We start from the raw sequence: 27,873 nt of genomic DNA on the forward strand, positions 1-27,873 counted from the left end.
AATTGCCAGCACTTTAGGATGGAACTACCTGGATAAATAAACTGATTAAACACAATTCAATTCCCAACTGTTTAAGATGATTTCAATTTAATTGTTGGAAGTTGTCACTGGTAATTTTTTGTTGAAAACTTATGATGATATTTTGAAAGGACCAGATTTATTTGTTGAAATTTATGGCGGATATTTTTTTTTAATTTTTTATGATTTTGTGAAATTTTTGCCCACTTTATATCTGAAAGTTTGTTTGTTATTTTTCTGAAAGTTGTACAAACAGGTGGAAAGTTGGTTAAAGTCTTGAAGTTTGATATGACATTCCTCAATGTTAATCCAGGAAAATTTAAAATTACTGAAACTCTGGCAGTTTTTACTATGAAAGTTCATTTTTTTAAGTTCACATGAATTAGAAAGTGCTTGTGTGGATTCTTGATCTAGGCTGTACTAGTTGCCGGTCAGAAAGTGACCGTGCGGCTTATCATGAGCGGGTGACATCTCATATGATTAAGCCTCTCAAATAGTGCGTGCATATCCGATTAAGCCTCTTTTTTTTTGTATGTGTGTATCAAGTCGTGTCCTTGACAAATTCCACTCTTTTCTTCCCAAAAAAGCCTTCTTTCTTCTTGGTCACTAAGTGACTGCATACCGAATATTATAAATTTCTTTTCTTATAACATCACGCAAATAGTACAATTCTCATGCTTGGAAAAATAAGTGCATTACCCAACTATTGAAATTTTAAACTTCTAAGGTTGCTAACCCTACATGTTGAGATAGAGCTTTGTCCCTTTGGTTAATTGAAACCTACAGGTCGAACTTAAAACCTACATTTATTTTATGAAGTTGGGATCCTAATTAGATACCGAGGGGACATGATAATTAGATTGGTAATCAAAGCTTCGAATGAACAACGCGAGATTAATGTTGCAGAATCTGGTGTTCTTAAATATTTGAGTCTAGCTAGTACTGTGTGATTAGCACACAGTCCAGGGTGCACATTTAAAATAAACTAGATGATACCCCGCGCGTTGCTGCGGGAATATATGCTAAAAACAAAAATAACTGAATGCTACTTCAAATAAATGTTCAGATAAGAAAACATTTTTGAGGAACCTATGTTCGGGAAAAGTATGAAGCATGAAGCACATGTAGTAATATGCCTTAAGACCATGCTTAGTAGTAGAACACCGTTATCACATGGCAATACAATTTTTTTTGCGGGGGCAATACAAAAAATTAGCCGGTATAACTATCATAATATAGTACACTTCACACTGAATAAAACATTCATTTACCCAAAAAATTATGCTCCGAAGTATCAACAAAGGGACATACTATATAACTTGGTTACAGTGATGACGCGAACTATAGTTGATTTGACACCTCCTAGTAAACCAAGAAGGGTTCAAATGTTACAGCTATATTGTAGGCAGTATGTATTGGCAAATTACGCTTGGTGTTTGCCAAAATTTCACTAGTTGTGAGTTATGACTTGTAAGTTTAGATAACAGCTCACCCACTAAAATCTTGATGTATGATTCTCATCATTCTCCTTGATCACCATATGTCTCTTAAATATAGAAACATGCTTTATCTTACTAGGAGACATGCAAGGTTCAAACAAACAACAAAAAGTGCGTGTGTTTTAAAAACTATCAGCAGGAATGCGGTAGCATAACAATCTCTTATTCTTGATTCCTATTTATTTTTCTGCGTTATCGGAGAAAAGGGAAGAAAATATGCATGGTAAAGATGAAGAATTATATCCTTGGGTGATCCTACATAAACAAAGTTTATAGTAACGTGAAGATACCAATAAATGACCAATCATTTTTTCATGATTCTTTATATGTAATTCTTTCTCGACCTTCATTCCATTTGTACCCAATGAAGGCAAATCTACATGTAGAAGTGCGTATTTCATAAGTACATATCATATACTCGTAATAACATGATGTAACTGAAAGGAAAAACTAATTAAGTTTTACATGCAAGCAAGTAAATAACTATAGTAACAGTAATGTGCTAGTGTGGCACGGCACAAAACAACAAAAATACATATATGTTCGCTTTCTCTGCTTCCTCGACCGTGGCTCCATGAAGAGCATGTAGCAGGCGGTACCATGAAGGCATACAGATCTGCAAAGAAAAATAATTGAAAATGCATGAAGTAGCAGATCCTACTCAAATAATATGGCAACCAAAGGATTTGGAGGTCGAGAAAAAAGCATGAAAGACCAGAGCTAGATCAAAAAACACACCAACAAAAATCTTGAAGGATAAAAAATAGACTTGCCACCAGTAGTACTTACTCGGAGAAGGAATTAATTCTCCTTATGTATAATAAACAAGCTAATTGGGAGGGAGGAGGCGCACCAAATAGTTGAGTGAAAACAGGGCGAGAGAAGGAGCAATAAATAATTGAGGGAACTGAACATGCAAAAGAAGGGAAAAAAGGCACCTTGTGGTTGCCTTTGCTGCAGCTTCAGCTATCGATCTGCAATGATGATCTGCCACTCATGTTGACCGACACGGTGGAAGATGCATGCTACGGCCTCGTCGGAAGAGCGCGTCCATTGGTCTGCACCGGCTTGCACACTGCCTGGCGTCATTAGCGGTTTCTGTTGCGGTGGCGCCGTCGGCGAAGTTGATGACTCGGTGGGTATTCAACCGGCTGAGGCAGCGTCGGCGCGACACTGCCAGGTAAGTCAGCATACCTTAGCCACTCCCACTCTTGGCTCTCTGCAACCAACTAAATCCTCATCTCCTCGGGCAGGATCCGAGAGGCGTTGGAAGCGACCAAGCCATCCATGACATAGGTAGCTGATGGCTGATGCGAGAGATGCATGGATTCGTAATAGGAGACACATGTTGGAGAGGATGGGATCGATGCCCCTCCACTGTTGAAATTTAGCAGGGGCGAGGGGAAGTCATCCGAGAACTGGCGGAGTCGATGCTTCTGGCAGCAGAGTCGTGGACTCGTGATGGAGGTGGCCGGGGTTGGGCGCATCGATGGTGCGGGTAGCAGCGTTGTCCCGACGTATCAGCATCTCATCTTGACGGAGGATCTGACCGCTGCGTTAATTCCTTATTATTTTCTGCCCAACGGTGATATAATTTGGAGTTAATTTTTGCATGAAAATTGATCAAACCAACATAGGTTAATTTTTGTGCAATTTAATTTAATTATGATGTTCTTTTCCTTTACTTATGAAATTTCGAAACATGACAGCTTCCGGTTCTCGTGGCCTCGAGATCGAGCCACTTACTGGGAATAACTTCCAATCGTGGAAGGACTCGTTGCTTTTCCATCTCGGATGGCATGAGGTTCACCTCGCACTGAGGGAAAGTAAACCAGTGGAACCTGCAAAGGGAGCCACTAGGTATGCTGAGCTTAAGAAAGATTATGATACTAAAGTTGAGAAGTGGGAGAGGTCAAACAGAATGGCGCTCCTAATTATGAACTTCTCCATCTCGACTGAGATTAAAGGGGCTATTCCTGCCAATGAAAGTGCCGCCAAATATTTGAAATCGGTGGAAGAACAATTTAAGGGCTCCGAGAAATGGTATGAAGATGAGCTTTTGCACAAGCTGCTTGCAAAATATGACGGGCATGGAAATGTGAGGGAGCACATCTTAAGTATGAGCAATGCCACGGCAAAGCTTAAAACCATGAAGTGTGACTTGAACGAAGAGCTTCTGGTGCTCCTAGTTTTTAGGTCACTACCCTCACAATTCAATCCATTCAAGATAAACTATAACTCTCTTGAAACCAAATGGAAACTATCTGAACTCATTGCACATTGCGTTCAGGAGGAAGAGAGAATGAAGAGTGAGCAGAAAGATCAAGCTCTCCATGTTAACTCTGCAAAGAGGAAGCATGAGAACCATGCTCATAACAATAATGTGCCCAACAAAAATCAGTATTCCGAAAAGAATCCTCCAAAGCCTAAGCAATGCAACGAGGCAAGTTGTTCACGTCCCGCACCTTCAGTGGCTACTTCAGTTAATCTTACAAATGCCGCTGGAGAAAGACTTTGCAATTTTTGCAAGCAGCCAAATCATTTCAAGGCGGACTGTCCAGGTTTTCTTAAGTGGCTGAATAAAAAGGGTAAGGATGAGATCACTCTTGTAGATGAATCTCTATATGTTGATTTTTCTGAATCTACATGGTGGATTGACTCAGGTGCGACTGTTCATGTCGCGAATTCTTTGCAGGGATTCCATATAAGCCATACCCTAAAGGGAACAACAAGACTTAATGTCGCGAATGGGAAGGAGGCTGAAGTTGAAGCCGTGGGCTCCCTCACCTTGAAGTTGCACACTGGTTTCCTACTTCAGCTCAAGGACGTTCTTTATGTGCCTACTTTGAGTAGGAATTTGATTTCAGTTTCATGTTTAGATGATTTTGGATTTCATTGTACCTTCGGGGAGAAACAATGTTTTTTAAAGTATTGTAATAAGGATGTTGGTCTCGCCGTCCGACGAGGCAAACTTTATATGTTAAATCTTTCCGGTTATCCTATGTGTGTAAATCTCTGCGAGATGAATATGAATGAACGCAATCATAAAAAGAATGGGAGAAGTATCAATCCTTCTTCGAAATTGTGGCATCGTCGCTTGGGCCACATTTCGAGGGGGAGAATGGAACGATTGATTAAAGAAGAAATACTTCATCCGCTAGATTTCTCCGATGCGGGCAATTGTATTGACTGTATTAAGGGAAAATATGTGAAAACAATTAAGAAAGGAGCAGTAAGAGCCACATCGGTCCTTAAACTTATTCATACTGACATATGCGGACCTTTTAACGTAAAGTCTATGGATGGTTTTGATTCCTTCATTACCTTCACAGACGATTTCTCTCGCTATGGCTACATTTACCCCATACGTGATCGATCCAAAGCTTTGGAAAAATTTAAGATTTATAAAGCCGAGGTTGAAAATCAACTCAACCTAAAGATCAAAGTAGTACGGTCTGATCGCGGGGGAGAATATTATGGCAGGCATGCTCCTTATGGGCAAATTCCAGCACCGTTCGCAAAATATCTTGCTGAAAATGGAATAATTGCCCAATATTCAATGCCTGGTGAACCTTAGCAAAATGGCGTAGCTGAGCGTCTCAATCGCACTCTTATGGATATGGTACGTAGCATGCTTAGTCATGCGAACTTACCAGTAAGCCTTTGGATGGAGGCATTGAAAACAGTTGCACACATCCTAAATCTTGCTCCAACTAAGTCAGCGCCGAGCACACCTTACGAGATGTGGGTGGAAAAGAAACCGAGCTTGAATTACTTGCGAGTGTGGGGCTGCCCGGCTGAAGCTAAAGCATTCAATCCACATATTAAGAAATTGGACCCAAAGACAGTCAGTTGTTTTTTCATTGGGTACCCTCATAGAGGAAAAGGATATCGCTTTTATTGCCCAGGTCATACCACCAAGTTTGTGGAAACCAGGCAAGCGGTGTTTTTTGAGGATAATGAAGTCATTGAGGTTAGGGCGATTGATCTTGAGGAGAAGCGGGTGTACGTTCCATCCCCGACTATCCAACAGAACTTTATCCCTATGCCTAATATGCATGAGACACCTACTGGTGATCCCGAACCTGAAGTGGATCCTCAATCTGATGAGGAGCCTCAGCATAATGAAGATCCTCAGCATGATGAGGATCCTCAGCCAAATGATGATCCTCAACCCAATGATAATCGTCAACCTTCGCGGGCAAGAGAAAATGCACATACTAATGAGCCTATGAGAAGATCACAACGGGAAAAGAAAAAGGCCATCTCTAGCGATTATGTCACTTTCATGTGTGAGGATGAAAATGACATAGGGAAGGCACAAGATCCGACCTCATATAAAGAAGCCACTAAAAGTGAAGACTCGCCCAAATGGTTGGTAGCCATGGAAGACGAATTGAAATCTATGAGCTCGAATGATGTTTGGGACTTAGTAGAAGTTCCTGATGGAGCCAAAAGGGTAGGCTACAAGTGGGTCTACAAAACCAAATATGATTCCAAAGGGAACATCGAAAGGTTCAAAGCGAGACTTGTAGCAAAAGGTTTTACACAGAGAGAAGGAATCGATTATAAGGAGACCTTCTCGCCTGTGTCATCCAAAGATTCTTTCAGAATTGTCATGGCACTTGTAGCTCATTATGATTTGGAGCTGCATCAAATGGATGCCAAGACGGCATTTCTGAATGGTGACTTAAAAGAAGAAGTTTACATGACTCAACCTGAAGGTTTTGTCGTGGAAGGAAAAGAACACATGGCATGTCATTTAAAGAAATCCATATATGGCTTGAGGCAAGCTTCAAGGCAGTGGTACCTCAAGTTCGACGAGATTATTAGAACTTTTGGTTTTAAAAAGAATGAAGTGGACAACTACATATATGTTAAATTTAAAGGCAGTAGGTTCACATTTTTAGTCCTATATGTGGATGATATTCTATTGGCTTGCAGCGATAAAGATATGTTGCATGAGACCAAGAGATTTCTGTCCTCAAAATTTGACATGAAGGATCTCGGTGAAGCCTCGTATGTCCTTGGCATCGAGATTCATCGAGATAGGTCCAAAGGAATATTAGGACTATCGCAAAAGGCATACTTTGAGAGAGTACTAAAGAAATTCAATATGCATAAGTGCTCTTCCTCACCTGCCCCCATAGTTAAGGGCGATAAGTTTGGGACTTTCCAGTGTCCGAGGAACCAAAATGAAACTGATCAGATGAAGTCGGTTCCTTATGCTTCGGCTGTCGGAAGCATCATGTATGCTCAAGTATGTACACGCCCTGACTTAGCTTTTGTAACCGGGATGCTTGGCAGATTTCAATCTAATCCAGGATCGGACCACTGGAAGGCCGCAAAGAAAGTCTTGCGTTATATGCAAGGTACTAAAAATTTCATTCTTACATATAGAAAGTCCGATAACCTGGAAGTTATTGGTTATTCAGACTCTGATCTTGCCGGGTGTGTGGATAGTATGAAATCCACGTCAGGTTATATATTCACACTCGCTGGAGGAGCCATATCGTGGAAAAGCTCCAAGCAAAAGATAGTTGCCTCATCTATGATGATGGCAGAATATCTAGCATGTTTTGAGGCCACCGGGCAGGCTGTATTCCTAAAGAATTTCATTCCCGGACTTAAAGTGGTTGACAGCATTTCCAAACCACTGACATTGTACTGCGATAATGAACCCGTAGTTTTCTATGCGAATAACAACAAGTCAAGTGCTGCTGCCAGGCACATTGACCTAAAGTACCATGTTTTTCAACATAGAATCCAGGATCAAACTATTAATGTTAAGCATATCAGTACGACACATATGCTTGCGGATCCGCTTACTAAAGGCTTACCACCCAATATATTTCGTGAGCATGTAGCCGGCATGGGATTATTGGAAGCCTCTTGATTCTGGAATTATGGGACCGCTAATATAAACCACTCCCAATAAGAAAAATGTTTCCTTTTCGAAATAGGATGTGTGCTATGAATATTGAGGTTCAATGGCTTTTCATCGGCTGTTGTAACACCTTACTCTGGTATATTATTCCTATGGAGAATGGACAAAAGTCATTGAGCCTAACGATCAAGGGGGAGAATGTTGGTATTGATCTAGAGGCCCAATGGGCCAAAACGAAAATAAAAGACCAGAAACAAAGTTACATTAAAGAGAGAAACAGGGAGGCCACGAACCAACGTTCGTACCCCTCGATCTCAACTTACGCGCCCTGATCGGGGGCACCCTAACCAACTATGGTTTTGGTCCCCTGTCGCCAGCGCACATAAAAAGATGGGGGAGCAGCCGGCACCTACGCTAGACTAGTTCTCGTACGGTTTACTCCTGCTCCCCACATCCCTAAACCCTAACCGATCTGGGGGAGCGCTGCACGACGGGAAGATCATCTCCAAGCTCTGCCCCTGTTCCAGAGCAGTGCCGGTGGCGCCCGGAGGGACGCCGCTACCTGCAGCGAGCATCTTCACCGAGCCTGCATCAAGCCTGCATCGAGCAGGCACGGGACTTCGCACCGTCGACACCAATGGCTGCTTCCATTGGTGGTAAGAACCTAATCCATCTCTCTGATCTGTGCTATTATGTGATCTAATGCCTGGCTTACGATCTGTTAAGTAGATCCTACGGGATTATAAATCTAACAAGTAGCACTCGTTGAAGTTGATCAAGATGCCAGCAAGCCAGCACCAGTAAAGTTTGATGGATGCTTGGGCCCTTCGTTGGCCGACGAGGTGACCAACTATCGATCATGGCAGAAGGCCACAACAATCGCTGGATCATTTGTGATTCTAGTGCTTCTTCCATACATAGTTTTTTTCGGCTTGCCTCTTACCAAGAACATGATGGAATTTAGCATTTATACATGTTAAAATGGAGGAAAAAACAAATGATTCGCTGGTAGAAAATGTGGATTACAATAGGTTGTCCGAATCAGAAAAAAACAAATTGAAATATTACATTTAGTGGTATAAGAACAAGAAACAAAAAGACATTCTATACATCTACTGTTCTCTACTTGCGCTTAACAACACCGACATAAGGTGAGGTTGGATTAAGGTGTTGGCGGCGCTCATCGGTGTCAAGTGTTATTAAACCTGGTCATTGTTTTTAGAAATAGCAACTGGCCTTTCAATTAGATACACACAGGAATTAATTTTGAAGCCATGCTGTGGCACCAAAAACATCTACATTTCTACAGTTCGGCCTCAACAAGAATTGTTGGCGGAAGGACGTCAACATTTTTCACCTCATTTGAAAGAGCCTCAGTTTCTCCTAGTCGCTGAACCTAGCTAGCCGGACAGCAGCGTCATACTATCGATCATGGCAGTAGGCCACAACAATCGCTGCATCATTTGTGAGTCTAGTGCTTCTTCTATATATAGTTTTTCCCGGCTTGCTTCTTAACGAGAACATGATGGAATTTAGCTTTTATACACGTTAATATGGAGGAAAGAACAAATAATTATTTGCTGATAGAAAACGTTTATTACAATAGGTCGTCCGAACCGGAAAAAACAAATTGAAAAATTACATTTAGGTAAGAACAAGAAATAAAAAGCCATGATATGCATCTACTATAATAGTTTTCTACTTGCGCTTAACAACACCGACATAAGGAAGCTCTACCGAACCCAAGTAGATCTTGCCATTGCTTCTCTCCATAATCTCGGTGGGCCTCACCTTCTTTGGCCCTCTCATCTCCTCAACTATCTTCCCATCATTACCGACCCTGACTGCGAGACGATGACTATCACGACCAAAGGGCAACTCATTCTTCTCGCGGTGCAACGCCACCCAGTAGCCTCCTTTAGTGTCGGGCCTCACGTTATCTGGATAGCCGGGCAGGTCGGCAAAAGGCTCGGATGTGCCTGCGTTGACCCCTTTGATCCAGTGCCTCAGCAGCTTGCATGGTCCGGTAGATGCGACCACGAGATGGGTGCCGTCGGCGCTGAGCGCGACGCCGTTAGGGTACGTCATGCCCGCCTGGAGCACCGTGACATCCGATGTCCGTGGGTCGTAGCGCATGAGGCGGCCCGTCGAGTCCCCGGTGCGAGTCACCATCTCATGTTGTGACCTTTGATAGTTCATCGAGCTGTCGGTGAAGTAGACCTGACCCGTAACTTGATCGACGTCAACACCGTTGGTGAAGCGCAGAGGAAAACCGTCAACCTGGTTGACCAACACGGTGGCCTCCCCGCCGCCCGGCGCTACCCGCATCAGACCCTTGTCCGCGTCGGCCACGTATAGGTCGCCCGATTTTTGGTTGAAGCGTAGGCCAAGCGGGCGGCCGCAGCGGCTCTCCCTGGCAGCCTCAGTCTCCGGGCTGAACTTGGACGGCGTGCAGGTCTTGCTATCATAGCCGGGTCCATATGCATAGGTAGTCCATCCTAGCTTTTCGCCATTCCACTTGAGGATCCGGCCGTCCGAGACGCCGCTGTAGGGGCCCTGGCCCTGGCCGTCGAAGGCGACGCTCTCCGGCCCTTTGACCGTCCCTCGCGGCAGTGGCAGCTGTTGGCTTCGTGAGGCATCGAAGCTTGTGGCGGCTAAGGCCCCGGGCATGAGAAGAAGCACGAGGATGACCAGCGTGACAGTGGTCTTGAGGAGGCGGCTCATGGAGCACCCCATGTCGTCGATCTGCTAGTTTCTCTCGCTGGCTCTTGGATCGATCTGGCCTACTTACGTGTTGTTGGTTAATTAGCGCTCCTCTGCTCTGGATGGCTTGGTTTGATGGAGAGATCCAAGCTGGAGACTGCCTCATTATATACTAGCGGTAGGCGGTAGCACTGATCGATCGAGGACTGGTGGTCCGAGTCGGCGCGTATGTGGTACGATAGAGGCCGAGTGGGTTTCGATCCTACATCGTACAACGTTTATGGAGGAAAACCGTTTCCGGATCCTGATGCTACGTAGTACGCGTACGCAGGTACGCACCAAAACGAGGAAGAGCACGCAACGGAACGGCCGAACGCACCCGTGAAATCGTGCTTGATCGTGAATCGTTTTCCTCACGCACGATTACAAAAAAAAAAAAGGTTGGTCCCCTAAAAAAAAGTTGAAAACAGAAACGGCTGGCATGCACTCTTGTCCCGGCCTAGCTCTCAAACGTCCGGCACGCACGCCGTCGAGTTTCCCAGCCGGAATCCGGCAACATCTCCCTCTGAACCTAGGCGCCGTCCGTCCACGTGCACCGAGTCCTCGTCTCCGACGGGCATGCATGCATGTCCGCGGGGCGGCCGGCCGTCCGTCGAGCACCAGCCGCGCCGACAAGCTAAGCTAGCCCTCCATATTTCTTCCTCTTTCTTCACCGATTCCGGCAAATTCGGAAGTTTCAACATCCATGGTAGCCTCCGTCGCTTCTTCTTCGTCTTCTTCTTTCTTCCCTGATTCCAGCAAAAGTCCGTGTTTTGAATATGTACGTGCTCCATTCTTTCATTAACGAAGCTCCAGTGTCGCCCATATCCACCAGCCGAGTCCTCGGAGCTCCCAGACTTTCACTATTTTTCTTCTTGCCCAACAAACGTTTCTCGTCTTGCCCAACCAACGCCAACGTTTAGAGGAGAGGAGAGGAGAGGAGCACACCGTACACATCAACTTTCCACACACCCAACCAAATCCTCGCACTCTACCGCACCTCCGCCATTGCCGGCCCCATCAACGTCTCCTCCTCTCAATCCAGTCACTGCCGCCGCCGATTTCATCATGTTGAATCGCTCATGTTCCTTTAATCTCTCGCCTTCCTCCTTGAAACAAGGCACACCATCAATTCTCTCGCAAAATGCATTAAACTGCCGTGGCTCTGCCCCATGCATGCATGCCGTCTCCTCCGCCATCACTCCCTTCCCTGTTCATGTCTCACGTAGATGGTCCTCCCAACCCGCTTTGATCCGTTGGCTGCAGCCTCCCCTCATGCGGGTCGGCCTCCCATCCGACGCCTCCCCGCGGTCTTACATGAAAACATACACTTCTTTTAGGTTCCTTGTACTTGCTATTCAGTGTTCCTACTCATTCTAGATTTTGCATGCTAAATGGGATTATCAGTTGTCTAGTTCTGTTGGAACATGAGGCGTTTCCTTAAAATGGGATGTTGACCAACACAAAAATGCTATTTAAGCACGTAGTAGCACTTGACATTCTGGTTTCATTCATCAATAAATTTCTGATTTGGGCATGTAATCGGTTGTTTAAATGGCTAGTACAATCATTCTTCCTTTGTTCCCAAATGTAAGTCTTTTTAGAGATTCCAACAAGGGACTACATACGGAGCAAAATGAATGAATCTGCACTCTAAAATATGTCTATATACATCCGTATGTTGTAGTCCATTTGAAATCTCTAAAAAGACTGATATTTAGCAATGGAGGGAGTAGTTTCCTGTAAAAATATGTGTATATGAACTTTTGGCATAGTACGTGTGTTATACACAGATCATAAGAGAGATACCTTAGTCTGTGTTGACAGATGCTGCCCTTAATTGCTATTATCAACAAATATATAATGTATGAATTTGGATAATAAAACCAGTCTCTTATTTTGAACCATTTAATTGTAACGAGTGATGTTTTGTGTGTTTGATTAATCTCATTTTCAGTCAAGAGTTGTCTTTGTCTGTTTCTCCATTAACCATGTTGATCACATGTCGTCTTCATGTCAATGATACATAACAATCCTGAAGCAAATAATATATGGCCACTTGCGTTATGCACAGATCAAAAGAGAGGTACCTTAACCTGTTTTAAATGGTGTTAACCTTAATTCATATGATCAACAAACAAATTTATATTCACATTTAGATGATAAATTCAGTCTCACCGGTTAGCAGTGGTGTAATTCATTTTCAGCCACTTAACTATAACAAGCGAAGTTGTGTGCATTTGATTCATGTCACTAGTCATTAACCAGTGCACCCTTACGGGTTAGCAATCTTGAGACATCATGCGTGTGTAATTAAAGCTTTACGCTTTTTTGTAGTTGATGTTTTCGTTAGTTACAAGTATTTTATTTTGAAGTATATTGTAAAGGATTGAACTATCTAAGTTCTTCACTGTAGGACATAAATAAAATTATAGTGGTTAAATTATTTTTATGGCATACAAAGTATGCATATGGTGTCAATGACTATTCTCTGTATTTTCAACAGTAATGTGCTAGTGTGGCACGGCACAAAACAACAAAAATACATATATGTTCGCTTTCTCTGCTTCCTCGACCGTGGCTCCATGAAGAGCATGTAGCAGGCGGTACCATGAAGGCATACAGATCTGCAAAGAAAAATAACTGAGAATGCATGAAGTAGCAGATCCTACTCAAATAATATGGCAACCAAAGGATTTGGAGGTCGAGAAAAAAGCATGAAAGACCAGAGCTAGATCAAAAAACACACCAACAAAAATCTTGAAGGATAAAAAATAGACTTGCCACCAGTAGTACTTACTCGGAGAAGGAATTAATTCTCCTTATGTATAATAAACAAGCTAATTGGGAGAGAGGAGGCGCACCAAATAGTTGAGTGAAAACAGGGCGAGAGAAGGAGCAATAAATAATTGAGGGAACTGAACATGCAAAAGAAGGGAAAAAAGGCACCTTGTGGTTGCCTTTGCTGCAGCTTCAGCTATCGATCTGCAATGATGATCTGCCACTCATGTTGACCGACACGGTGGAAGATGCATGCTACGGCCTCGTCGGAAGAGCGCGTCCATTGGTCTGCACCGGCTTGCACACTGCCTGGCGTCATTAGCGGTTTCTGTTGCGGTGGCGCCGTCGGCGAAGTTGATGACTCGGTGGGTATTCAACCGGCTGAGGCAGCGTCGGCGCGACACTGCCAGGTAAGTCAGCATACCTTAGCCACTCCCACTCTTGGCTCTCTGCAACCAACTAAATCCTCATCTCCTCGGGCAGGATCCGAGAGGCGTTGGAAGCGACCAAGCCATCCATGACATAGGTAGCTGATGGCTGATACGAGAGATGCATGGATTCGTAATAGGAGACACATGTTGGAGAGGATGGGATCGATGCCCCTCCACTGTTGAAATTTAGCAGGGGCGAGGGGAAGTCATCCGAGAACCGGCGGAGTCGATGCTTCTGGCAGCAGAGTCGTGGACTCGTGATGGAGGTGGCCGGGGTTGGGCGCATCGATGGTGCGGGTAGCAGCGTTGTCCCGAGGTATCAGCATCTCATCTTGACGGAGGATCTGACCGCTGCGTTAATTCCTTATTATTTTCTGCCCAACGGTGATATAATTTGGAGTTAATTTTTGCATGAAAATTGATCAAACCAACGTAGGTTAATTTTTGTGCAATTTAATTTAATTATGATGTTCTTTTCCTTTACTTATGACATTTCGAAACATGACAGCTTCCGGTTCTCGTGGCCTCGAGATCGAGCCACTTACTAGGAATAACTTCCAATCGTGGAAGAACTCGTTGCTTTTCCATCTCGGATGGCATGAGGTTCACCTCGCACTGAGGGAAAGTAAACCAGTGGAACCCGCAAAGGGTGCCACTGGGTATGCTGAGCTTAAGAAAGATTATGATACTAAAGTTGAGAAGTGGGAGAGGTCAAACAGAATGGCGCTCCTAATTATGAACTTCTCCATCTCGACTGAGATTAAAGGGGCTATTCCTGCCAATGAAAGTGCCGCCGAATATTTGAAATCGGTGGAAGAACAATTTAAGGGCTCCGAGAAATGGTATGAAGATGAGCTTTTGCACAAGCTGCTTGCAAAATATGACGGGCATGGAAATGTGAGGGAGCACATCTTAAGTATGAGCAATGCCACGGCAAAGCTTAAAACCATGAAGTGTGACTTGAACGAAGAGCTTCTGGTGCTCCTAGTTTTTAGGTCACTACCCTCACAATTCAATCCATTCAAGATAAACTATAACTCTCTTGAAACCAAATGGAAACTATCTGAACTCATTGCACATTGCGTTCAGGAGGAAGAGAGAATGAAGAGTGAGCAGAAAGATCAAGCTCTCCATGTTAACTCTGCAAAGAGGAAGCATGAGAACCATGCTCATAACAATAATGTGCCCAACAAAAATCAGTATTCCAAAAAGAATCCTCCAAAGCCTAAGCAATGCAATGAGGCAAGTTGTTCCCGTCCCGCACCTTCAGTGGCTACTTCAGTTAATCTTACAAATGCCGCTGGAGAAAGACTTTGCAATTTTTGCAAGCAGCCAAATCATTTCAAGGCGGACTGTCCAGGTTTTCTTAAGTGGCTGAATAAAAAGGGTAAGGATGAGATCACTCTTGTAGATGAATCTCTATATGTTGATTTTTCTGAATCTACATGGTGGATTGACTCAGGTGCGACTGTTCATGTCGCGAATTCTTTGCAGGGATTCCATATAAGCCATACCCTAAAGGGAACAACAAGACTTAATGTCGCGAATGGGAAGGAGGCTGAAGTTGAAGCCGTGGGCTCCCTCACCTTGAAGTTGCACACTGGTTTCCTACTTCAGCTCAAGGACGTTCTTTATGTGCCTACTTTGAGTAGGAATTTGATTTCAGTTTCATGTTTAGATGATTTTGGATTTCATTGTACCTTCGGGGAGAAACAATGTTTTTTAAAGTATTGTAATAAGGATGTTGGTCTCGCCGTCCGACGAGGCAAACTTTATATGTTAAATCTTTCCGGTTATCCTATGTGTGTAAATCTCTGCGAGATGAATATGAATGAACGCAATCATAAAAAGAATGGGAGAAGTATCAATCCTTCTTCGAAATTGTGGCATCGTCGCTTGGGCCACATTTCGAGGGGGAGAATGGAACGATTGATTAAAGAAGAAATACTTCATCCGCTAGATTTCTCCGATGCGGGCAATTGTATTGACTGTATTAAGGGAAAATATGTGAAAACAATTAAGAAAGGAGCAGTAAGAGCCACATCGGTCCTTAAACTTATTCATACTGACATATGCGGACCTTTTAACGTAAAGTCTATGGATGGTTTTGATTCCTTCATTACCTTCACAGACGATTTCTCTCGCTATGGCTACATTTACCCCATACGTGATCGATCCAAAGCTTTGGACAAATTTAAGATTTATAAAGCCGAGGTTGAAAATCAACTCAACCTAAAGATCAAAGTAGTACGGTCTGATCGCGGGGGAGAATATTATGGCAGGCATGCTCCTTGTGGGCAAATTCCAGCACCGTTCGCAAAATATCTTGCTGAAAATGGAATAATTGCCCAATATTCAATGCCTGGTGAACCTTAGCAAAATGGCGTAGCTGAGCGTCTCAATCGCACTCTTATGGATATGGTACGTAGCATGCTTAGTCATGCGAACTTACCAGTAAGCCTTTGGATGGAGGCATTGAAAACAGCTGCACACATCCTAAATCTTGCTCCAACTAAGTCAGCGCCGAGCACACCTTACGAGATGTGGGTGGAAAAGAAACCGAGCTTGAATTACTTGCGAGTGTGGGGCTGCCCGGCTGAAGCTAAAGCATTCAATCCACATATTAAGAAATTGGACCCAAAGACAGTCAGTTGTTTTTTCATTGGGTACCCTCATAGAGGAAAAGGATATCGCTTTTATTGCCCAGGTCATACCACCAAGTTTGTGGAAACCAGGCAAGCGGTGTTTTTTGAGGATAATGAAGTCATTGAGGTTAGGGCGATTGATCTTGAGGAGAAGCGGGTGTACGTTCCATCCCCGACTATCCAACAGAACTTTATCCCTATGCCTAATATGCATGAGACACCTACTGGTGATCCCGAACCTGAAGTGGATCCTCAATCTGATGAGGAGCCTCAGCATAATGAAGATCCTCAGCATGATGAGGATCCTCAGCCAAATGATGATCCTCAACCCAATGATAATCGTCAACCTTCTCGGGCAAGAGAAAATGCACATACTAATGAGCCTATGAGAAGATCACAACGGGAAAAGAAAAAGGCCATCTCTAGCGATTATGTCACTTTCATGTGTGAGGATGAAAATGACATAGGGAAGGCACAAGATCCGACCTCATATAAAGAAGCCACTAAAAGTGAAGACTCGCCCAAATGGTTGGTAGCCATGGAAGACGAATTGAAATCTATGAGCTCGAATGATGTTTGGGACTTAGTAGAAGTTCCTGATGGAGCCAAAAGGGTAGGCTACAAGTGGGTCTACAAAACCAAATATGATTCCAAAGGGAACATCGAAAGGTTCAAAGCGAGACTTGTAGCAAAAGGTTTTACACAGAGAGAAGGAATCGATTATAAGGAGACCTTCTCGCCTGTGTCATCCAAAGATTCTTTCAGAATTGTCATGGCACTTGTAGCTCATTATGATTTGGAGCTGCATCAAATGGATGTCAAGACGGCATTTCTGAATGGTGACTTAAAAGAAGAAGTTTACATGACTCAACCTGAAGGTTTTGTCGTGGAAGGAAAAGAACACATGGCATGTCATTTAAAGAAATCCATATATGGCTTGAGGCAAGCTTCAAGGCAGTGGTACCTCAAGTTCGACGAGATTATTAGAACTTTTGGTTTTAAAAAGAATGAAGTGGACAACTACATATATGTTAAATTTAAAGGCAGTAGGTTCACATTTTTAGTCCTATATGTGGATGATATTCTATTGGCTTGCAGCGATAAAGATATGTTGCATGAGACCAAGAGATTTCTGTCCTCAAAATTTGACATGAAGGATCTCGGTGAAGCCTCGTATGTCCTTGGCATTGAGATTCATCGAGATAGGTCCAAAGGAATATTAGGACTATCGCAAAAGGCATACTTTGAGAGAGTACTAAAGAAATTCAATATGCATAAGTGCTCTTCCTCACCTGCCCCCATAGTTAAGGGCGATAAGTTTGGGACTTTCCAGTGTCCGAGGAACCAAAATGAAACTGATCAGATGAAGTCGGTTCCTTATGCTTCGGCTATCGGAAGCATCATGTATGCTCAAGTATGTACACGCCCTGACTTAGCTTTTGTAACCGGGATGCTTGGCAGATTTCAATCTAATCCATGATCGGACCACTGGAAGGCCGCAAAGAAAGTCTTGTGTTATATGCAAGGTACTAAAAATTTCATTCTTACATATAGAAAGTCCGATAACCTGGAAGTTATTGGTTATTCAGACTCTGATCTTGCCGGGTGTGTGGATAGTATGAAATCCACGTCAGGTTATATATTCACACTCGCTGGAGGAGCCATATCGTGGAAAAGCTCCAAGCAAAAGATAGTTGCCTCATCTATGATGATGGCAGAATATCTAGCATGTTTTGAGGCCACCGGGCAGGCTGTATTCCTAAAGAATTTCATTCCCGGACTTAAAGTGGTTGACAGCATTTCCAAACCACTGACATTGTACTGCGATAATGAACCCGTAGTTTTCTATGCGAATAACAACAAGTCAAGTGCTGCTGCCAGGCACATTGACCTAAAGTACCATGTTTTTCAATATAGAATCCAGGATCAAACTATTAATGTTAAGCATATCAGTACGACACATATGCTTGCGGATCCGCTTACTAAAGGCTTACCACCCAATATATTTCGTGAGCATGTAGCCGGCATGGGATTATTGGAAGCCTCTTGATTCTGGAATTATGGGACCGCTAATATAAACCACTCCCAATAAGAAAAATGTTTCCTTTTCGAAATAGGATGTGTGCTATGAATATTGAGGTTCAATGGCTTTTCATCGGCTGTTGTAACACCTTACTCTGGTATATTATTCCTATGGAGAATGGACAAAAGTCATTGAGCCTAACGATCAAGGGGGAGAATGTTGGTATTGATCTAGAGGCCCAATGGGCCAAAACGAAAATAAAAGACCAGAAACAAAGTTACATTAAAGAGAGAAACAGGGAGGCCACGAACCAACGTTCGTACCCCTCGATCTCAACTTACGCGCCCTGATCGGGGGCACCCTAACCAACTATGGTTTTGGTCCCCTGTCGCCAGCGCACATAAAAAGATGGGGGAGCAGCCGGCACCTACGCTAGACTAGTTCTCGTACGGTTTACTCCTGCTCCCCACATCCCTAAACCCTAACCGATCTGGGGGAGCGCTGCACGACGGGAAGATCATCTCCAAGCTCTGCCCCTGTTCCAGAGCAGTGCCGGTGGCGCCCGGAGGGACGCCGCTACCTGCAGCGAGCATCTTCACCGAGCCTGCATCAAGCCTGCATCGAGCAGGCACGGGACTTCGCACCGTCGACACCAATGGCTGCTTCCATTGATGGTAAGAACCTAATCCATCTCTCTGATCTGTGCTATTATGTGATCTAATGCCTGGCTTACGATCTGTTAAGTAGATCCTACGGGATTATAAATCTAACAAGTAGCACTCGTTGAAGTTGATCAAGATGCCAGCAAGCCAGCACCAGTAAAGTTTGATGGATGCTTGGGCCCTTCGTTGGCCGACGAGGTGACCAACTATCGATCATGGCAGAAGGCCACAACAATCGCTGGATCATTTGTGATTCTAGTGCTTCTTCCATACATAGTTTTTTTCGGCTTGCCTCTTACCAAGAACATGATGGAATTTAGCATTTATACATGTTAAAATGGAGGAAAAAACAAATGATTCGCTGGTAGAAAATGTGGATTACAATAGGTTGTCCGAATCAGAAAAAAACAAATTGAAATATTACATTTAGTGGTATAAGAACAAGAAACAAAAAGACATTCTATACATCTACTGTTCTCTACTTGCGCTTAACAACACCGACATAAGGTGAGGTTGGATTAAGGTGTTGGCGGCGCTCATCGGTGTCAAGTGTTATTAAACCTGGTCATTGTTTTTAGAAATAGCAACTGGCCTTTCAATTAGATACACACAGGAATTAATTTTGAAGCCATGCTGTGGCACCAAAAACATCTACATTTCTACAGTTCGGCCTCAACAAGAATTGCTGGCGGAAGGACGTCAACATTTTTCACCTCATTTGAAAGAGCCTCAGTTTCTCCTAGTCGCTGAACCTAGCTAGCCGGACAGCAGCGTCATACTATCGATCATGGCAGTAGGCCACAACAATCGCTGCATCATTTGTGAGTCTAGTGCTTCTTCTATATATAGTTTTTCCCGGCTTGCTTCTTAACGAGAACATGATGGAATTTAGCTTTTATACACGTTAATATGGAGGAAAGAACAAATAATTATTTGCTGATAGAAAACGTTTATTACAATAGGTCGTCCGAACCGGAAAAAACAAATTGAAAAATTACATTTAGGTAAGAAAAAGAAATAAAAAGCCATGATATGCATCTACTATAATAGTTTTCTACTTGCGCTTAACAACACCGACATAAGGAAGCTCTACCGAACCCAAGTAGATCTTGCCATTGCTTCTCTCCATAATCTCGGTGGGCCTCACCTTCTTTGGCCCTCTCATCTCCTCAACTATCTTCCCATCATTACCGACCCTGACTGCGAGACGATGACTATCACGACCAAAGGGCAACTCATTCTTCTCGCGGTGCAACGCCACCCAGTAGCCTCCTTTAGTGTCGGGCCTCACGTTATCTGGATAGCCGGGCAGGTCGGCAAAAGGCTCGGATGTGCCTGCGTTGACCCCTTTGATCCAGTGCCTCAGCAGCTTGCATGGTCCGGTAGATGCGACCACGAGATGGGTGCCGTCGGCGCTGAGCGCGACGCCGTTAGGGTACGTCATGCCCGCCTGGAGCACCGTGACATCCGATGTCCGTGGGTCGTAGCGCATGAGGCGGCCCGTCGAGTCCCCGGTGCGAGTCACCATCTCATGTTGTGACCTTTGATAGTTCATCGAGCTGTCGGTGAAGTAGACCTGACCCGTAACTTGATCGACGTCAACACCGTTGGTGAAGCGCAGAGGAAAACCGTCAACCTGGTTGACCAACACGGTGGCCTCCCCGCCGCCCGGCGCTACCCGCATCAGACCCTTGTACGCGTCGGCCACGTATAGGTCGCCCGATTTTTGGTTGAAGCGTAGGCCAAGCGGGCGGCCGCAGCGGCTCTCCCTGGCAGCCTCAGTCTCCGGGCTGAACTTGGACGGCGTGCAGGTCTTGCTATCATAGCCGGGTCCATATGCATAGGTAGTCCATCCTAGCTTTTCGCCATTCCACTTGAGGATCCGGCCGTCCGAGACGCCGCTGTAGGGGCCCTGGCCCTGGCCGTCGAAGGCGACGCTCTCCGGCCCTTTGACCGTCCCTCGCGGCAGTGGCAGCTGTTGGCTTCGTGAGGCATCGAAGCTTGTGGCGGCTAAGGCCCCGGGCATGAGAAGAAGCACGAGGATGACCAGCGTGACAGTGGTCTTGAGGAGGCGGCTCATGGAGCACCCCATGTCGTCGATCTGCTAGTTTCTCTCGCTGGCTCTTGGATCGATCTGGCCTACTTACGTGTTGTTGGTTAATTAGCGCTCCTCTGCTCTGGATGGCTTGGTTTGATGGAGAGATCCAAGCTGGAGACTGCCTCATTATATACTAGCGGTAGGCGGTAGCACTGATCGATCGAGGACTGGTGGTCCGAGTCGGCGCGTATGTGGTACGATAGAGGCCGAGTGGGTTTCGATCCTACATCGTACAACGTTTATGGAGGAAAACCGTTTCCGGATCCTGATGCTACGTAGTACGCGTACGCAGGTACGCACCAAAACGAGGAAGAGCACGCAACGGAACGGCCGAACGCACCCGTGAAATCGTGCTTGATCGTGAATCGTTTTCCTCACGCACGATTACAAAAAAAAAAAAGGTTGGTCCCCTAAAAAAAAGTTGAAAACAGAAACGGCTGGCATGCACTCTTGTCCCGGCCTAGCTCTCAAACGTCCGGCACGCACGCCGTCGAGTTTCCCAGCCGGAATCCGGCAACATCTCCCTCTGAACCTAGGCGCCGTCCGTCCACGTGCACCGAGTCCTCGTCTCCGACGGGCATGCATGCATGTCCGCGGGGCGGCCGGCCGTCCGTCGAGCACCAGCCGCGCCGACAAGCTAAGCTAGCCCTCCATATTTCTTCCTCTTTCTTCACCGATTCCGGCAAATTCGGAAGTTTCAACATCCATGGTAGCCTCCGTCGCTTCTTCTTCGTCTTCTTCTTTCTTCCCTGATTCCAGCAAAAGTCCGTGTTTTGAATATGTACGTGCTCCATTCTTTCATTAACGAAGCTCCAGTGTCGCCCATATCCACCAGCCGAGTCCCCGGAGCTCCCAGACTTTCACTATTTTTCTTCTTGCCCAACAAACGTTTCTCGTCTTGCCCAACCAACGCCAACGTTTAGAGGAGAGGAGAGGAGAGGAGCACACCGTACACATCAACTTTCCACACACCCAACCAAATCCTCGCACTCTACCGCACCTCCGCCATTGCCGGCCCCATCAACGTCTCCTCCTCTCAATCCAGTCACTGCCGCCGCCGATTTCATCATGTTGAATCGCTCATGTTCCTTTAATCTCTCGCCTTCCTCCTTGAAACAAGGCACACCATCAATTCTCTCGCAAAATGCATTAAACTGCCGTGGCTCTGCCCCATGCATGCATGCCGTCTCCTCCGCCATCACTCCCTTCCCTGTTCATGTCTCACGTAGATGGTCCTCCCAACCCGCTTTGATCCGTTGGCTGCAGCCTCCCCTCATGCGGGTCGGCCTCCCATCCGACGCCTCCCCGCGGTCTTACATGAAAACATACACTTCTTTTAGGTTCCTTGTACTTGCTATTCAGTGTTCCTACTCATTCTAGATTTTGCATGCTAAATGGGATTATCAGTTGTCTAGTTCTGTTGGAACATGAGGCGTTTCCTTAAAATGGGATGTTGACCAACACAAAAATGCTATTTAAGCACGTAGTAGCACTTGACATTCTGGTTTCATTCATCAATAAATTTCTGATTTGGGCATGTAATCGGTTGTTTAAATGGCTAGTACAATCATTCTTCCTTTGTTCCCAAATGTAAGTCTTTTTAGAGATTCCAACAAGGGACTACATACGGAGCAAAATGAATGAATCTGCACTCTAAAATATGTCTATATACATCCGTATGTTGTCGTCCATTTGAAATCTCTAAAAAGACTTATACTTAGCAATGGAGGGAGTAGTTTCCTGTAAAATATGTGTATATGAACTTTTGGCATAGTACGTGTGTTATACACAGATCATAAGAGAGATACCTTAGTCTGTGTTGACAGATGCTGCCCTTAATTGCTATTATCAACAAATATATAATGTATGAATTTGGATAATAAAACCAGTCTCTTATTTTGAACCATTTAATTGTAACGAGTGATGTTTTGTGTGTTTGATTAATCTCATTTTCAGTCAAGAGTTGTCTTTGTCTGTTTCTCCATTAACCATGTTGATCACATGTCGTCTTCATGTCAATGATACATAACAATCTTGAAGCAAATAATATATGGCCACTTGCGTTATGCACAGATCAAAAGAGAGGTACCTTAACCTGTTTTAAATGGTGTTAACCTTAATTCATATGATCAACAAACAAATTTATATTCACATTTAGATGATAAATTCAGTCTCACCGGTTAGCAGTGGTGTAATTCATTTTCAGCCACTTAACTATAACAAGCGAAGTTGTGTGCATTTGATTCATGTCACTAGTCATTAACCAGTGCACCCTTACGGGTTAGCAATCTTGAGACATCATGCGTGTGTAATTAAAGCTTTACGCTTTTTTGTAGTTGAAGTTTTCGTTAGTTACAAGTATTTTATTTTGAAGTATATTGTAAAGCATTGAACTATCTAAGTTCTTCACTGTAGGACATAAATAAAATTATAGTGGTTAAATTATTTTTATGGCATACAAAGTATGCATATGGTGTCAATGACTATTCTCTGTATTTTCAACATGTCAATGGCATGACAATCTATCTTAACCTGGTTAGTACTAACTTTGATGGAAATACTATTCAATTGCCAGCACTTTAGGATGGAACTACCTGGATAAATAAACTGATTAAACACAATTCAATTCCCAACTGTTTAAGATGATTTCAATTTAATTGTTGGAAGTTGTCGCTGGTAATTTTTTGTTGAAAACTTATGATGATATTTTGAAAGGACCAGATTTATTTGTTGAAATTTATGGCGGATATTTTTTTAAAATTTTTTATGATTTTGTGAAATTTTTGCCCACTTTATATCTGAAAGTTTGTTTGTTATTTTTCTGAAAGTTGTACAAACAGGTGGAAAGTTGGTTAAAGTCTTGAAGTTTGATATGACATTCCTGAATGTTAATCCAGGAAAATTTAAAATTACTGAAACTCTGGCAGTTTTTACTATGTAAGTTCATTTTTTTATGTTCACATGAATTAGAAAGTGCTTGTGTGGATTCTTGATCTAGGCTGTACTAGTTGCCGGTCAGAAAGTGACCGTGCGGCTTCTCATGAGCGGGTGACATCTCATATGATTAAGCCTCTCAAATAGTGCGTGCATATCCGATTAAGCCTCTCTTTTTTTTGTATGTGTGTATCAAGTCGTGTCCTTGACAAATTCCACTCTTTTCTTCCCAAAAAAGCCTTCTTTCTTCTTGGTCACTAAGTGACTGCATACCGAATATTATAAATTTCTTTTCTTATAACATCACGCAAATAGTACAATTCTCATGCTTGGAAAAATAAGTGCATTACCCAACTATTGAAATTTTAAACTTCTAAGGTTGCTAACCCTACATGTTGAGATAGAGCTTTGTCCCTTTGGTTAATTGAAACCTACAGGTCGAACTTAAAACCTACATTTATTTTATGAAATTGGGATCCTAATTAGATACCGAGGGGACACGATAATTAGATTGGTAATCAAAGCTTCGAATGAACAACGCGAGATTAATGTTGCAGAATCTGGTGTTCTTAAATATTTGAGTCTAGCTAGTACTGTGTGATTAGCACACAGTCCAGGGTGCACATTTAAAATAAACTAGATGACACCCCGCACGTTGCTGCGGGAATATATGCTAAAAACAAAAATAACTGAATGCTACTTCAAATAAATGTTCAGATAAGAAAACATTTTTGAGGAACCTATGTTCGGGAAAAGTATGAAGCATGAAGCACATGTAGTAATATGCCTTAAGACCATGCTTAGTAGTAGAACACCGTTATCACATGGCAATACAATTTTTTGCGGGGGCAATACAAAAAATTAGCCGGTATAACTATCATAATAAAGTACACTTCACACTGAATAAAACATTCATTTACCCAAAAAATTATGCTCCGAAGTATCAACAAAGGGACATACTATATAACTTGGTTACAGTGATGACGCGAACTATAGTTGATTTGACACCTCCTAGTAAACCAAGAAGGGTTCAAATGTTACAGCTATATTGTAGGCAGTATGTATTGGCAAATTACGCTTGGTGTTTGCCAAAATTTCACTAGTTGTGAGTTATGACTTGTAAGTTTAGATAACAGCTCACCCACTAAAATCTTGATGTATGATTCTCATCATTCTCCTTGATCACCATATGTCTCTTAAATATAGAAACATGCTTTATCTTACTAGGAGACATGCAAGGTTCAAACAAACAACAAAAAGTGCGTGTGTTTTAAAAACTATCAGCAGGAATGCGGTAGCATAACAATCTCTTATTCTTGATTCCTATTTATTTTTCTGCGTTATCGGAGAAAAGGGAAGAAAATATGCATGGTAAAGATGAAGAATTATATCCTTGGGTGATCCTACATAAACAAAGTTTATAGTAACGTGAAGATACCAATAAATGACCAATCATTTTTTCATGATTCTTTATATGTAATTCTTTCTCGACCTTCATTCCGTTTGTACCCAATGAAGGCAAATCTACATGTAGAAGTGCGTATTTCATAAGTACATATCATATACTCGTAATAACATGATGTAACTGAAAGGAAAAACTAATTAAGTTTTACATGCAAGCAAGTAAATAACTATAGTAACAGTAATGTGCTAGTGTGGCACGGCACAAAGCAACAAAAATACATATATGTTCGCTTTCTCTGCTTCCTCGACCGTGGCTCCATGAAGAGCATGTAGCAGGCGGTACCATGAAGGCATACAGATCTGCAAAGAAAAATAATTGAAAATGCATGAAGTAGCAGATCCTACTCAAATAATATGGCAACCAAAGGATTTGGAGGTCGAGAAAAAAGCATGAAAGACCAGAGCTAGATCAAAAAACACACCAACAAAAATCTTGAAGGATAAAAAATAGACTTGCCACCAGTAGTACTTACTCGGAGAAGGAATTAATTCTCCTTATGTATAATAAACAAGCTAATTGGGAGAGAGGAGGCGCACCAAATAGTTGAGTGAAAACAGGGCGAGAGAAGGAGCAATAAATAATTGAGGGAACTGAACATGCAAAAGAAGGGAAAAAAGGCACCTTGTGGTTGCCTTTGCTGCAGCTTCAGCTATCGATCTGCAATGATGATCTGCCACTCATGTTGACCGACACGGTGGAAGATGCATGCTACGGCCTCGTCGGAAGAGCGCGTCCATTGGTCTGCACCGGCTTGCACACTGCCTGGCGTCATTAGCGGTTTCTGTTGCGGTGGCGCCGTCGGCGAAGTTGATGACTCGGTGGGTATTCAACCGGCTGAGGCAGCGTCGGCGCGACACTGCCAGGTAAGTCAGCATACCTTAGCCACTCCCACTCTTGGCTCTCTGCAACCAACTAAATCCTCATCTCCTCGGGCAGGATCCGAGAGGCGTTGGAAGCGACCAAGCCATCCATGACATAGGTAGCTGATGGCTGATACGAGAGATGCATGGATTCGTAATAGGAGACACATGTTGGAGAGGATGGGATCGATGCCCCTCCACTGTTGAAATTTAGCAGGGGCGAGGGGAAGTCATCCGAGAACCGGCGGAGTCGATGCTTCTGGCAGCAGAGTCGTGGACTCGTGATGGAGGTGGCCGGGGTTGGGCGCATCGATGGTGCGGGTAGCAGCGTTGTCCCGAGGTATCAGCATCTCATCTTGACGGAGGATCTGACCGCTGCGTTAATTCCTTATTATTTTCTGCCCAACGGTGATATAATTTGGAGTTAATTTTTGCATGAAAATTGATCAAACCAACGTAGGTTAATTTTTGTGCAATTTAATTTAATTATGATGTTCTTTTCCTTTACTTATGACATTTCGAAACATGACAGCTTCCGGTTCTCGTGGCCTCGAGATCGAGCCACTTACTGGGAATAACTTCCAATCGTGGAAGAACTCGTTGCTTTTCCATCTCGGATGGCATGAGGTTCACCTCGCACTGAGGGAAAGTAAACCAGTGGAACCCGCAAAGGGTGCCACTGGGTATGCTGAGCTTAAGAAAGATTATGATACTAAAGTTGAGAAGTGGGAGAGGTCAAACAGAATGGCGCTCCTAATTATGAACTTCTCCATCTCGACTGAGATTAAAGGGGCTATTCCTGCCAATGGAAGTGCCGCCGAATATTTGAAATCGGTGGAAGAACAATTTAAGGGCTCCAAGAAAGTGTATGAAGATGATCTTTTGCACAAGCTGCTTGCAAAATATGACGGGCATGGAAATGTGAGGGAGCACATCTTAAGTATGAGCAATGCCACGGCAAAGCTTAAAACCATGAAGTGTGACTTGAACGAAGAGCTTCTGGTGCTCCTAGTTTTTAGGTCACTACCCTCACAATTCAATCCATTCAAGAGAAACTATAACTCTCTTGAAACCAAATGGAAACTATCTGAACTCATTGCACATTGCGTTCAGGAGGAAGAGAGAATGAAGAGTGAGCAGAAAGATCAAGCTCTCCATGTTAACTCTGCAAAGAGGAAGCATGAGAACCATGCTCATAACAATAATGTGCCCAACAAAAATCAGTATTCCAAAAAGAATCCTCCAAAGCCTAAGCAATGCAACGAGGCAAGTTGTTCACGTCCCGCACCTTCAGTGGCTACTTCAGTTAATCTTACAAATGCCGCTGGAGAAAGACTTTGCAATTTTTGCAAGCAGCCAAATCATTTCAAGGCGGACTGTCCAGGTTTTCTTAAGTGGCTGAATAAAAAGGGTAAGGATGAGATCACTCTTGTAGATGAATCTCTATATGTTGATTTTTCTGAATCTACATGGTGGATTGACTCAGGTGCGACTGTTCATGTCGCGAATTCTTTGCAGGGATTCCATATAAGCCATACCCTAAAGGGAACAACAAGACTTAATGTCGCGAATGGGAAGGAGGCTGAAGTTGAAGCCGTGGGCTCCCTCACCTTGAAGTTGCACACTGGTTTCCTACTTCAGCTCAAGGACGTTCTTTATGTGCCTACTTTGAGTAGGAATTTGATTTCAGTTTCATGTTTAGATGATTTTGGATTTCATTGTACCTTCGGGGAGAAACAATGTTTTTTAAAGTATTGTAATAAGGATGTTGGTCTCGCCGTCCGACGAGGCAAACTTTATATGTTAAATCTTTACGGTTATCCTATGT

The 27,873-nt window shown here is 43.6% G+C and overlaps 5 pseudogenes; 3 read left to right on the plus strand and 2 right to left on the minus strand.

Annotated features, from left to right (window-relative positions):
- Positions 1–3,219: 3,219 nt before the first annotated feature.
- On the plus strand, positions 3,220–4,466 carry LOC147981979 (uncharacterized; annotated as a pseudogene).
- A 4,636-nt stretch (positions 4,467–9,102) lies between these two features.
- Positions 9,103–10,140, minus strand: LOC147981980 (protein STRICTOSIDINE SYNTHASE-LIKE 10 pseudogene; annotated as a pseudogene).
- Positions 10,141–13,859: 3,719 nt separating this feature from the next.
- LOC147981981 (uncharacterized) lies at positions 13,860–15,106 on the plus strand (annotated as a pseudogene).
- A 4,636-nt stretch (positions 15,107–19,742) lies between these two features.
- LOC147981982 (protein STRICTOSIDINE SYNTHASE-LIKE 10 pseudogene) lies at positions 19,743–20,780 on the minus strand (annotated as a pseudogene).
- Positions 20,781–26,570: 5,790 nt separating this feature from the next.
- LOC147981983 (uncharacterized) lies at positions 26,571–27,814 on the plus strand (annotated as a pseudogene).
- The last annotated feature ends 59 nt before the right edge of the window (positions 27,815–27,873 follow it).

The sequence above is a fragment of the Triticum urartu genome, chromosome 3A (assembly GCF_056163025.1).
Source record: "Triticum urartu cultivar PI428250 chromosome 3A, HENAU_Tu73, whole genome shotgun sequence".
Taxonomy (NCBI): domain Eukaryota; kingdom Viridiplantae; phylum Streptophyta; class Magnoliopsida; order Poales; family Poaceae; genus Triticum; species Triticum urartu.